Raw genomic sequence first — 12,044 nt, 5'->3', positions numbered from 1 at the left:
GGCCCAGTCTGCCCTGTGCAGTGTGCGTCTGCACTGCTGAATGGGGTGGGTAACGTTTTATCCCCCTGGTGTAATGACGACACCAGGGGGGATAAAACACATCTTCCTTGCAGACGGCTTCATTTTGTGGTGCCGGCGTGACTCAGAACCCCAGGCAGCGGGGATGTAACAGAGCAGGTGAGCTGGGGCAATCCTTCCTTGGCTAGAGATGAAATGCATTGACATCCCCAAGGGAAGAACCAAGGCCCCCAGATCTGCGTGTGGCTGCACCATGCAGCTCTCCTGCCTTCCCAAGCAGCGGGCATGGTGCTGAAACACGTTCTGTCTCCTTGCGGCACCCTCTTCTGTCTCCTGCCTCCCTGCCCACCCAGCCTTGCTAGGCTCAGGGTCCCCCAACCATCTTCTTCAAAGCCATGCCCTGGCTCCAGAAATAAAGTCCATCTGGGAGAGTTCTCCACAGTACTTCTCTGGAGTAGACTGTCCACGAGTGCCTCTCCCAAACCCTTCCTGCCTACAGCAGCAGAGGGGAGAAGAAAGAGAGAACTCTTAGCATAAATGTCTGGACCCTTTTCCTGACCATAGGCTGTGGAGCAGCCTCCTGGCGAAGGGCTGGGAGCTGTATAGCAGGGGACATTTAAACCAGACTGGGCAGAGCCCTGGAGAATGTACTGTAGGAGACAATCCTGCACTGGCCCTGGGCATCCTTCATCTGTAGTTTCTTTGAGTCCAGGAGTTAAAGGGGCAGGGTGGGAAGAGTGTTTAAATCAATTCACTAACTTGCCCCTTGCCTGGTAAACCGTGTCCCCTAAACCTCTCTTTTCCTTTTGTCTCTAATTCAGTTACACAAATGCAGCTTGTTCCCACCTCTCCATCTAATGAGTCAGGAGACCTGGAATCAGCACCGTCTCCTTTCCTGTCTGTTACAATCCATCTGGAGGGGCTTGATGATGTCAGCCCTGATCTTTCACCTCCGGAGCGCTTGCTTTGGCCCTTCCCCAGCACCGACAGTCAGCAGCATGGCTAATCAGAGGCGATCAGCAGTATCTGCTACCCAGAAGCCCAGGAGAAGCTGAGGGAGTGGAGGCTGAAAATGAATTAGCCGCCCTCTGGTCCTGGCAGGTCAGCATGGAGGTTGCCTTGGGAAGCGATGTGGGGGAATTGATAGGCACTGAACAGAATGGTGCTGACGTCAGGGAAACGTGGCCATGTCCAGGTCACTGGGAGAATCTGAACAGGATGGGCCAAATTAATTCCTAGTGTAAATCCACTGCTGCCCTGCGGGATGAATCATTCTGGTATGTTTAATGATTATGGTACATTTTATATTTGCCTCTCAGTGTTGCGTACAAACCCATAGCTAATGAGCCAGTCTGGTAGATAGAGCCATGTTGACAGGACATACTACGTGGCAGGAAAAGGAAAAGGATGCGTAGTGAGGCACACTGGCCCTTTAAGACTAGAGGGAGCCAGAAGACCAGGGACACTGGAATAAACAAAGGCCCTGGAAATGGCCTTGAAACAAGCAGAAAGGAAGTGGTCCTGGGGAACTAGTAGTGGATGAGAAAAACCAGGACACTGTCTCTTTAAGGGCCCGGGGCCAGGAGCTCAGTAGCATAGAGTCGGGCGGAGCTCCCCTCTTTCCCACCAATCAGGGGAAAGGTGTCTGAGCGAGGGCTGTATATATGCTGCCCTCTCCCTCAGAACGGGGAACAAGCGACAGGGAGAAGGAAGCCAGAGCTGGAAGGCTGAGCTCCCGCCAGGAAGGACAGAATCAGTGGCTCCATGAAGAACAGTCTGGGGCCGAGCAAGAGCTGCAGGGGCGGCAGAAGAGCCAGAGACGGGGATGAAATTTTGTGGGGCCATAATGCACGTTATTGCGGGGACACTGAGGACTATTTTGACAGGCTGTCGGCTGTTAAGCTGGCCCCAGGGGGCGGTCGGTGTCAGTCCTGAGAGAGGCTGTGGGGAGTTCCTGAGGGACCCCGTGGGGGAACAGAGCAAGGGAGCTGCAGAGGCACCACTGGTCATGTGGGGGCGCTCAATAAACAGCAACCCTGCTATAGGATCCTATGGAGGAGAGCCTGGCAGGGATGGGAGTACGACCTGGGGATGTAGCTTGCTCAGATTTCTTCCTTCCACCTTTCCACCTGCAATTCAGCCTGGGCTGTCCCCTAGCATCCTCTCCCCTGTGTTCTGACAGCTGTGCCCTCTCCAGCTGGGGGCTGCCAATGACACCAGTCCTCAGTAAAGAGAAGTACTCCGGTCTGCTACGACCATAGTTTTTAGGATAACTGGTTGCTGTGGTGTTACCGCAGGGGCCTCAAGGGATTGCCATAGAATGCAGCAGTGTTGTCATAAGGGGGCATGCTGCTATGGGACAGAGATAGGGAAGGGGCATTAGAGAGAGCATAACATGGGGGACCTGGTGTGGAGAGGGCAATGCTGTGGTGAGCGGATGGAGCCCTAATGTGTCTGGCTGACGCTATTTAGGCTTAATAAAAGGTTGGTTTTACAGTGATGGCGTTGGCTTGGGGCTCGGGAGCTCGGGGTTCTGTTCCCAGCGCTGCCTCAGAATCACGGCGTGACCCAGGTTGAGTCACTGCATCTGTCTACACCTCAGTGTCCCATCTGTGAAATGGAGCCACTGCTGCTTTTTCTCACACCCTTTGTCTCTCCTCTTGTCCATATAGATTGTGAATTCTTGGGGGTAGGGACTGTCTCTTGTTGTTTCTCTGCAGTGCCCAGCACGATAGAGCAGTCTTGCTCGCATCTCTTGGAGCTGCTGGAATACAAATCTAAAATAACAATGTTGGAAAGTCAGCTGTTGTCATAGTCTGACTATCACTTCCAGCTGCAATCTGCCCAGACAAAGCTAGCTCCCGTAGGGGGCAGGGGACCCTGTCTCCCATGCATGTGTGCTAGGCTGCAGAGGCACCAGAGATCAGACTAAGGGTGCTGGGACTTGCTTTTGGGGATTTCTGGCTCAACCTTCCTGCTGTTTATGTATGTTTTCTTTCTTCTGCTGTGTTCTAGCCATTGTGATCCAACCCAAAACAGCTGTTTCTCTGCACTGTGATGTTAGGCTGTTTTTTGGCTTCTACCTTCATCAGCCAGCAATTAAAGCAGGGGTTCTCAGGACAAATTTTTTGGTGGCCTCACAGTGCGGCCACCAACTCTTGCTGGTGGCCACTCTCACACTTTTTCCTAAAATACTTAATTAGCTTTAGAAAAAACAAATAAATATGCGCATAGACACGGCCAAATCATTGTAATTTATTTATTGCTAGCTAGTAAGTCTGTTGTGAAAAGTGATATTAGCAAGCATACAAGTAAAAGCAGCAGAGAATCCTGTGGCACCTTATAGACTAACAGACATTTTGGAGCATGAGCTTTCGTGGGTGAAAACCCACTTCGTCAGATGGGGTTAGGGGAGGCAGCAGGGGCCGGGGCAATGGGGGAGGTTAGGAGTAGGCAGTGTGGGGGGAGGGAGGGGCTGGAGCCTGAAGCCCTGTGGCCAGAGCCTGCTGGCCCTCTGCCCTGCCACTCCAGGGCTGAAGCCTAAAGCCTGAACCCTGGGAAGGTGAGGGAACTCACTGGCTGCCTGGTCCTCCAGCGTTGTGCCCTGGGTGTCTCCACAGGGGGAGCAGGGCCCAACCACTGCTGGCGGCCCCAGCAACCAACACCAAGGCGATGCATCCAAGAGCAACAGGGAGAGGCCTCTACTTCCCCCCCACCCCACAATCACAGGCTGTGGCCACAAGAAAAGCCCCTGGTGGCCGCATGTGTCCACAGTGGCCGCATTTGAGAAACACTGAATTAAAGGATGGCACAGAGAACAATTTGCTTCTGTTATCTTTACCCGAAGTTTGAAAGAAGCACAGTCTGAGCAAACAAAGCCGGTCCAGTACCATGGCACCCTGGGACAGAAAAATCTCACCAGCCAGCAGCACGACTCGACACTCATGGATTTTCATCCCGGCTCAGACATACGGGGCCTGATTTTGAGCTCAGAACCAAATCTGGACCACTCATTACAAGGCGCTTTGGGTCTATTTAGTCCTATTTTTTCCCTTTTATTTTTTTTTTTTTTTACATTTTTTGAGAGCAAATTTGGTGCTGATCTAAGGGTGCTGTATTGTGAGCCTTCTGCTGAGCCAGCAAGTGATGCAAAGCAGTGATGCAAAACCCGCATCCATTCCACACCCATATGTGTGTGCCTAAACCCTGTTCAGAAGAGATCATCTCCAAGGGCAAAACAAATGATCTGTATGCATGGCCTCGTCAGTGCTTTGCCTCTCTGCATTATCTGTGACAAAGGGACAAATTAGAAATAGCTGGATGGACTGATCAGATCATCTAAACAGGAGAAAGTTAGGGCAAAACTAGAACAGGTGCAAACCTCTAGTCAGCATCCGGAATGCCAGAGTGAGCAAGGTTAGCCAGGGAGAGGCAGATTCATTGTGATCAGAACTAGCTCACTTTCTGCCCAACCCTGGCATGCGTTGGAAGTGAGAGAACTGATGTGTTCTGCTGGCTGGAGCAGGGAGCGTGGCAGTCAGGACCCTGGGTCTAACGGCTTGATCTGACATGATCACTGGTTGCGGGTGCCGCCATCCCTGGGTGACACACCTGGGCCAGTTTGAAACAGCTGGGCTTGACTTTCCAACATCCCGAGTCCCCTCGCCTCGAGCTGAAATCAGCGAGAGCTGCTGGTGTTCAGCCTCCCTAAATCTGGCCGAAGGTATTGCCAGGTGGGCGTGAAAAATCAGAGGCTGCTCTTTAGAATGGTGGCCTTAAGCTCTCCCGCATTTGTTGATTTTGTTTGCCTGTTTAGTTTTTAGTGGCCAGGAGGGACGATTGTGTTCATCTCGTCTGACCTGAATAACGCAGGCCAGTGAATTTCACCTGGGGCCCTCTATCAGCCCCATAACATCTGGGTCAGCTAGAGCAGATATTTTAGATTGAGACACTCAAGCGAGGCAGAATTTGGCACCTTCCAGAGGAAGCTGTTCCAAGCAACAGTTAATTACCTCCACTGTTCAGATTTTGTGCCCTATTTCTACTCTGAATGGGTGAGACCCACAAAGGTATTTAGGAGCCTTATTCTCAGGCTTAGGCACCTCAGTCCCAAGTTTCTCTCCACAAAACTCCTTTCAACCCCCCGAGGTGTCTAAACTCCCTCAATGCCTACGTTTCTCAGAGTAAGAGTTCCCTTGGTGCTTATGTTGGGTGTACACAACCCTCTCGGGGTCCAGACGCCTCTCTCTGGCCGAAGCCCCCGCGCGATCACAAACCAGGGAAAGACGGGCATTTGGCTGCCTGAGTTGTGGGTTGGGGCCACTCTGATTGACATGCTCACTGGCTTGGGTCCCATCCAAAATCCAACCAGAGGACAAGGCACTGGCTACCTTCTGGCTTTTAGCCCCGTGGTTACAGCAGTCACCTGGGACATGGGAAATGCAGGTTCAATTCCCCCCTCTTTGCCAGAAGGGGAGAGAGAATTTAAACAGGGGTCTGCCACCTCTCAGGAAAGTGCACTAACCACTGGACTATGGGATACTCTGAGTGGGGCTGCCTCAATCTCTCCTCTCAAAGCTGTCGCACTCTGGATAAATAATGAAAGAGTGGCTGGAGCAGGGGAGTGGACCTGGGGTCTCCCATCTCCTACCCAGCTAGGTGTCCTGTCCACTACTCGACCAGAGTCACTCCTGTTCTCTTGACCTGGCCTAATAACTGACTATTTTTCCAGAATGGGAGGTCATTTGGTGAGTGCACGCGCAAGAGAGAATGACTCTGTAGTCCAGGGGGTGGAGCAGACTCCTGACAGCTGGAGACCCCTTTGTAAATCCTTTCTCCCTCCTCCGGAGAGGGGGGAATTGAACCTGCGTTTCCCCTGTCCCAGGTGACTGCTCTAACCACTGGGCTAAAAGTCAGCAGGTGGGCACAGCTGGCTCGTCCCCCTCCCCCAGCTGTGTGCGGAGCAAGTCAGACCTGTAACATGTTCCCTCAGCAAACTGTTCAGTTGGCTAAGCTGCTTGGCCTCAGGCCGTAGGTTCCCGTTCATGGATCGCTATGCTGACTTAGGTGCCTCTGTGTGGAAGAGGGGTGGGGGCACCCCACTCATCGGCATCTCCCATTGGCTAGCTTAGGTGACTCCCTGTCTAGCGTGCAGGGAGTTTGAGGAGGAGGAGAGTTACTGGATTCAAGGAGAGCTTTGTAAGGGAAACTGAGGACACATTTCAAAAACTGAGAACTCGAACAAGATGGGCTGGGTCGTGTCCTGACTTGGGTGCAGGGAATTGAGATTTCCCAAGATTCTGAATGGAATTGTTGGTCACATGTATCAACCAGAGGACTCATGATAAGGGCACAAGACCTGGTGCATCCCCAGGTGAAATAGCTCCATCTGAAACTTCACTTAGCGAGTTCTCTTTGCCTGCAGTGGTGAGGAGGGTGGGTAGAGGAACCCAGACTTGCAAAAAGAGGGAAGGACTGAAGAGTCTTAGGTGCCGGAGTGCGGGGGGTGGGGGAGGTCATGGGATTAATATTCTAATTCCCCAGCAGGCGGCCGCCTGTACTGCAGCTGGTTGGAGCTGCAATGAACCAGTGCAAACGGTGATGTGCTGTGGTCACGTGTGGTGACACAAGGGGTTTGTCCCATTGCCGCTACACTGGAAGCTGAAATCTCAGTGTAGACAAGACCTTCGTTAAGTTGCTTTAAGTCACAGGAGAAGAACCAGAAGAGCAGTAATCCCCAGGCTGAGAACCCGTTTTAAACTCTTATGCAGTGGTGAGTAGACGTAAGGGAGTCTGTGTGTAAAGGAGTTTAAGTTAGCACCAGTGTGTGTCCACCTCGCACGCAGCTTCTGAAATTAGCCTCATAATTGCTTTCTTCCCTTCCGCCACTAGAGAGAGCTGAAATGTAAAGTGGCAATGATTTTTTTTTTAAACCGAGCAGCTTTAATTTCATTACAAAAGGGAAAGCCCTCTCCCCTGACCACCAAATATCCAGACCCTTTAGTCTATTCTGCTCTATATAGGTTCTTATACCAGGCTCATCAACATGGCATCTGACAATCAGAGAGCAGCAGAATTAAGTGAAACATTAATCTTTTAATGCCTGGTGGCAAAACAGCACGTTGAGCATCATCTCTACAGCATTATTTTACTGTAGAATATAAACCCACTAGCCATAAATACCTCCACTCCAGGATGTACTGTGATAGTATAACTTGGTGCCGTTTTCCCTCCCTTCCGTATCTGCTTCACAGCTGTCTAGTCAATTAACGTCACTAACCACGCTGGAGAGGCCTGGCACAGCTCATCTCAAACAATCATTTCAGAATGGCGGCTGCAGAAAAGGATCACAACGTCTGATAAATTTGTTGTCGCAGATTTAGAGTGCAAACTCCTCTTGGAGGCGTGCCTGCAAACTAGGAAACCCAGTGGATTTCTGTTGTCTACCAGGGTTATGACAATAATCAATAGTTGTATTGCCCCTGTCATCTGTTAGTTATTCTCAAGGCACTTTAGAAATGTTAACTGAGTCTCTCAATACCCCGTGTGAGGCGGGTAGATATTATTTATGTTTTATCAGTGGACAAAACGAAGACACAATGATGGGAACTAAGTGACTTTTACTTGCCTAAAGCTCCAGTAGATAGTAAGTTAGCGGTGAAGCTGGGAGTTCTGGATCTGCCTTTGTTTTAACCACTAGCCCCACTTCCTCTCTCTTCTATAGCAAAAGGTTTGAAGGAAGGAGCTTGAATCAGCAAGTGATATTTTGCTGGTGGCTTTTTCTGGTGCCAGGAAGCCCTCAGAGAGGATGTTGGGTTTGTGGAGCTCAGCAGAATCCCTTTCTGCTCTCTGTAAAAATAATTGAAACTAGGTATTTTCTATTAATTAATTGATTGGTTAGTTTTGATTTATTTAGCACCAAAAAGGTTTTAGGAGCTTTACGAACAAAGAGGAGCACAAGAGTCCTACCCCAAAGAGCTTAAAGTTCCCAGTTAAAATGTCTTACCTTTTAAATAGAGTGAGCACCATAGATCGTAAAGATGCTGTAGAGACCTGGGTTAATTGCCACCCAAATCTATTATCAGAGGTGTAGCCGTGTTCGTCTGGCACAGGACTCTTTGATCCAAATCTATTAGTTATTTATCTAGAGGGCCCCTTTAAATGTTTTTTCTGTGGCTAAGCCCCTCCAACATGAAAGAGTTCTGCACTGCTTCCATTGTTTGGTACAAGAAGGGGGGGTGTCCTACAGAAAGAAGGCAACCCCTCCCACCCCACACACTCAATGCTTAGGCAGTGGAGGTCCATAGCACCGAGTGTCCATGACCATGACCACCCTGTATAGCTTCATCCCAGGTGTCTAAGAGCTCCACAGGATTATTACTGACCTCAAGTCCAATCTTCAGAGACTTTGTCTCAGATACTGGCAACATGACTAGGGTGACCAATCAGCAAATGTAAAAAATCAGGACGGGGGGCCTTAGGAGCCTATATAAGACAAAGGCCAAAAATCAGGACTCCCTATAAAATCGGGACATCTGGTCACCAGCTGGCAGTGACCAATGGTGACGTTAATCCTCAAAGTCAGGTCTCTAGATGCCTCCCTATTACTGATAAAGCCAAACCAGTATTCGCTGCTGCTGCTGCTGCCGTCTAAGAAATGCCGCCAGCTTCCTGATGCCTCCAGCAGGTAGAGGTCACAACTCAGATCATCTGGAAAACCAAAGGGATGACGGAGGCGGGTGGTAATACACACAGCACATTGGAGGTTATGAAAAATATTCGGGTAATTAGCCATGTGCCTGATTCCATGCTGCAAATGAATGATGCATCTGGACTGGGCAAGGGCATTTAATGACTATCCCCTTGTTGTGGGGATTCGTCCACTTCATCAAGGAGGGGGGATGTCCAGCTTGTCTGCTCACAAAGATCAGAGAGGAATGCAAGGCATAAGGAGAGGAAAAAGATGAAAACACAAGGGAAAAATGGTCAAAACAATAAAAAATATTGTTTTATAATCTTTAAAACATGGTAGATCAGGAAATGTAAGACAGCTGGCGGTTGTTCCAGCCCTAATTAGATTTGAGTCTGGATTATATTGTTACATAGTGAAAAACCAGTTGCTTTTGTGAATGACACCGGTGCTTGGGTCAATATGACAGACCTGGAGTCTGAAAACCTCTCTGTAGGCACAAAATATGTATGACCTAAGTCATGGCCTTGCAGGCTAGCCAGTGTGTGAGTTCTGTTATGTCAAGACCCTTATAAGGGGAAGAGAGTAGTTCAGTCTCCGATCCAATTCACTCAACTTCTCTGCTGAAACTGTCCAGAAAGGGGCTCGGTAAACAGAGGTACATATGTGGGGGAAAAAATCCTGTGCAAATGTCTGTGACGTTACAAATTCAGCATTCTGATCAAACTGGGTGGCCGAAGCCCTCACTAGTTACCAAAGTTACCGGTGCTTCTACAGCAAACAAGTGTGGTGGGCAAAGTGAGACCATCCACTTGGCTTGCAGATGAGGTGAAGTTTGTAGATATACCGGTACTTTGTTCCCTAGTGCAAAAATCCCTTGTGGAAGCTGAACTGCACAGCAGAATGAAAATGACCCAGGGCTGGAGGGAGTGAATTGTAGTTTAGTCTAGGACCTAGCATAATGGATCAGACCAAAGGAATATCTCATCCAGTTTCCTGTCCCTGACAGTGGCCAGCACCAGATGCAAGTGCAGGAACTCAGTAATGAACAATCGTTGAATAGTTTGGCCACAGGGGAAGTTTCTTCTAGACCTTCCTAATTTAGCAGTTGGCTTATGCACCGAAGCATGAAGGTTTTTAATCCCTTACAAAAAATTTCATCATATCCATTGTAACTGCAGATGTTCTCATTATTCAACTAAAATGTCCAATCCTTTTAAAAATTCTGCTAAGGCTTGGCCTCAGTGGCATCTTGTGGCAGAGAGTTCCACATGGTAAGTGCATCATGGAAAACATCATTTTCTGTAATCTCTTCTCAGTTTGCTGCCTTGAAATTTACACTTCTCTCAATGTTGGAAGAGATGAACTTGAGTGCCTGACTAAGTGTGAATGTGGTAGCTGGCTAGAAGTATTTAAAGGGTTAAACCCCTTGGGGGTGAGGAGACAGCAAGAAAGAGGAATCATTTAAGTTGGTGCAAGGATTAAATGAAGAAATGTAAAATATAATTGAGTGCTGGGAGATCTGGTAGGTTATTGAGAAGTCTTCCAAGTCTCAGGAAGGGGGACGTGGGGAAAGTGCTGAGGGCAGGTTCCATCTGAAGGCAGCTGAGGCAGGAGCTGAGGGGTTGACATCTGGAGTCGTGGTGCAATAAGGCTCCATAGCACTTTATGCTTGGGCCACATATAGGTCCCTAAACCTGTAGCCTGATTCAGGGTTTTAGGCAGCCACACTTGCAAACTTTGGCCCTTACAAGCTGGGGCAAGGCCTCAGAGTGGCTCCAGTGGATGTCAGCAACATACTCATTCCCTGTGGTGCCTTCACCTGTGTCCATTCACCAGCCTTCTCCCAGGGGCACAGCTGACTCTGCTAGCAGGGCAGGAGGTTGCAAAGGCAGCCTAGATGTTTCGGCTGGGAGCTGAAGCTAGCCAAATGGAGACGAGAAATGGAGGGTAAATAATCTTGGGAACAACTGCCCCAGAAGTGTGATGGATAAGCCACCACTTGAAATCAATGGGGCAACGCAGGGAAGTAAATGTTAACCACATGTGTGTGTGTTTGTGGGATCAGGGCTCATGTGCAGATCTGTGCCCAGAGGCTGTGGCAACAGGGACGTAATAAACACAACCAAATGGTAATGAACTAACAGACTATTGATAAAGTTAGATGAGCAGGGGACAACTGCTAACTATGAAGCAAATCAGCCTGGGGGTGAGGGGTGGGACGGATTTATTGTGGGGGCTGAGGAGGATTTGGCTCTGGAGGGAGTGGGGAGACACCTCTTTTCTTTTGAGGCTGTTTTGCTGTACTATCCTGGGGCACTGTCTCTTTGGGGTAACTCTGCACATAGAAGAGATGAATACATCCCAGTGATTTAATAGCGATTTAACTTCCCACAGTACCACCCCCATGAGCTGCTAGTGGGGGGCCTTATGCCCCAGTCCCAGCCATGAGTCTCCCCCTAGTCCCTCCTGCCCCCCCTCCCAGGATCTCCCCCTGCCTCCTCTCCTGTTTTTGGTCCCCCTTCCCCATCCCCTTTCTTACCACTCCCCTGCCCCCATTCTGCTCCCCCCCAGGGTCTCTCTCTATTGGTGTCCCCCTGCATCCTCTCCCCCCCCCCCAATCCCCAGGGTCTTACCTGCCCCTCCACCAGGTCTTTCCCTGCCTCCCTCTCCCTTGGGGTCCCCTTTCCCCGGCCCGCCCCTCTTGGCCCCCCCAGGAATCTGGTCCCCCCCACTCCGCGCCCCCCCCGGTCTCCTCACTCCTCTGATCCCCCGGGTCTCTCCCGCTGCCCCCCTTGCGGTCTCCCTTTCTCCCCTCCGCCCCTCTGCGCCCCAGGAATCGATCCCCCCCACTCCGCCCCCCCCGTTCCTCCTCACTCCTCTGTCCCCCCGGTCTCGCGCCCCCCTGCGGGTCCCCCTTCCCGCGGCCACCCCCCGGAACCATGTCTCCCCCTCCCCTCACGGCTCGCCCCTGCGCGCCCCCGGGGTCCCCGCCTTCGCCCCGGCCGCCCGCCAGTTCTCCTCCCCCGGCCCGCTCCCTCCCTCCCGCCCGCCCGTCTCCTCCCTCTGCCGGCTCAGTCGGTCGCAGCCATGGCGGAGGAGAAGAGGCCGACGGGCCTGCTCCGGCCGCCGCTCCCCAGCCGGGGCCACCGGGGCCCCCAAGCGCCTGTTGCTCGCGGGCCGGGCCGGCAGGCGGCGGCGGGGGTCTGGCTGCGCAATCATCGCCCGCCTGGGGGGCCCGATGGGGCGGCGGACGTCTCGCGTTACTGATGTCGGGCCGGGGGGCGGCGTGATCAACAACATACAGACCTCATAATTATATCTCATCTATGAGCGC

Source organism: Chelonoidis abingdonii, chromosome 7, assembly GCF_003597395.2.
Source record: "Chelonoidis abingdonii isolate Lonesome George chromosome 7, CheloAbing_2.0, whole genome shotgun sequence".
NCBI classification, from domain to species: Eukaryota; Metazoa; Chordata; order Testudines; family Testudinidae; genus Chelonoidis; species Chelonoidis abingdonii.
The sequence above is the reverse complement of the archived record's forward strand: the minus strand, read 5'-3'. Positions refer to the sequence as shown.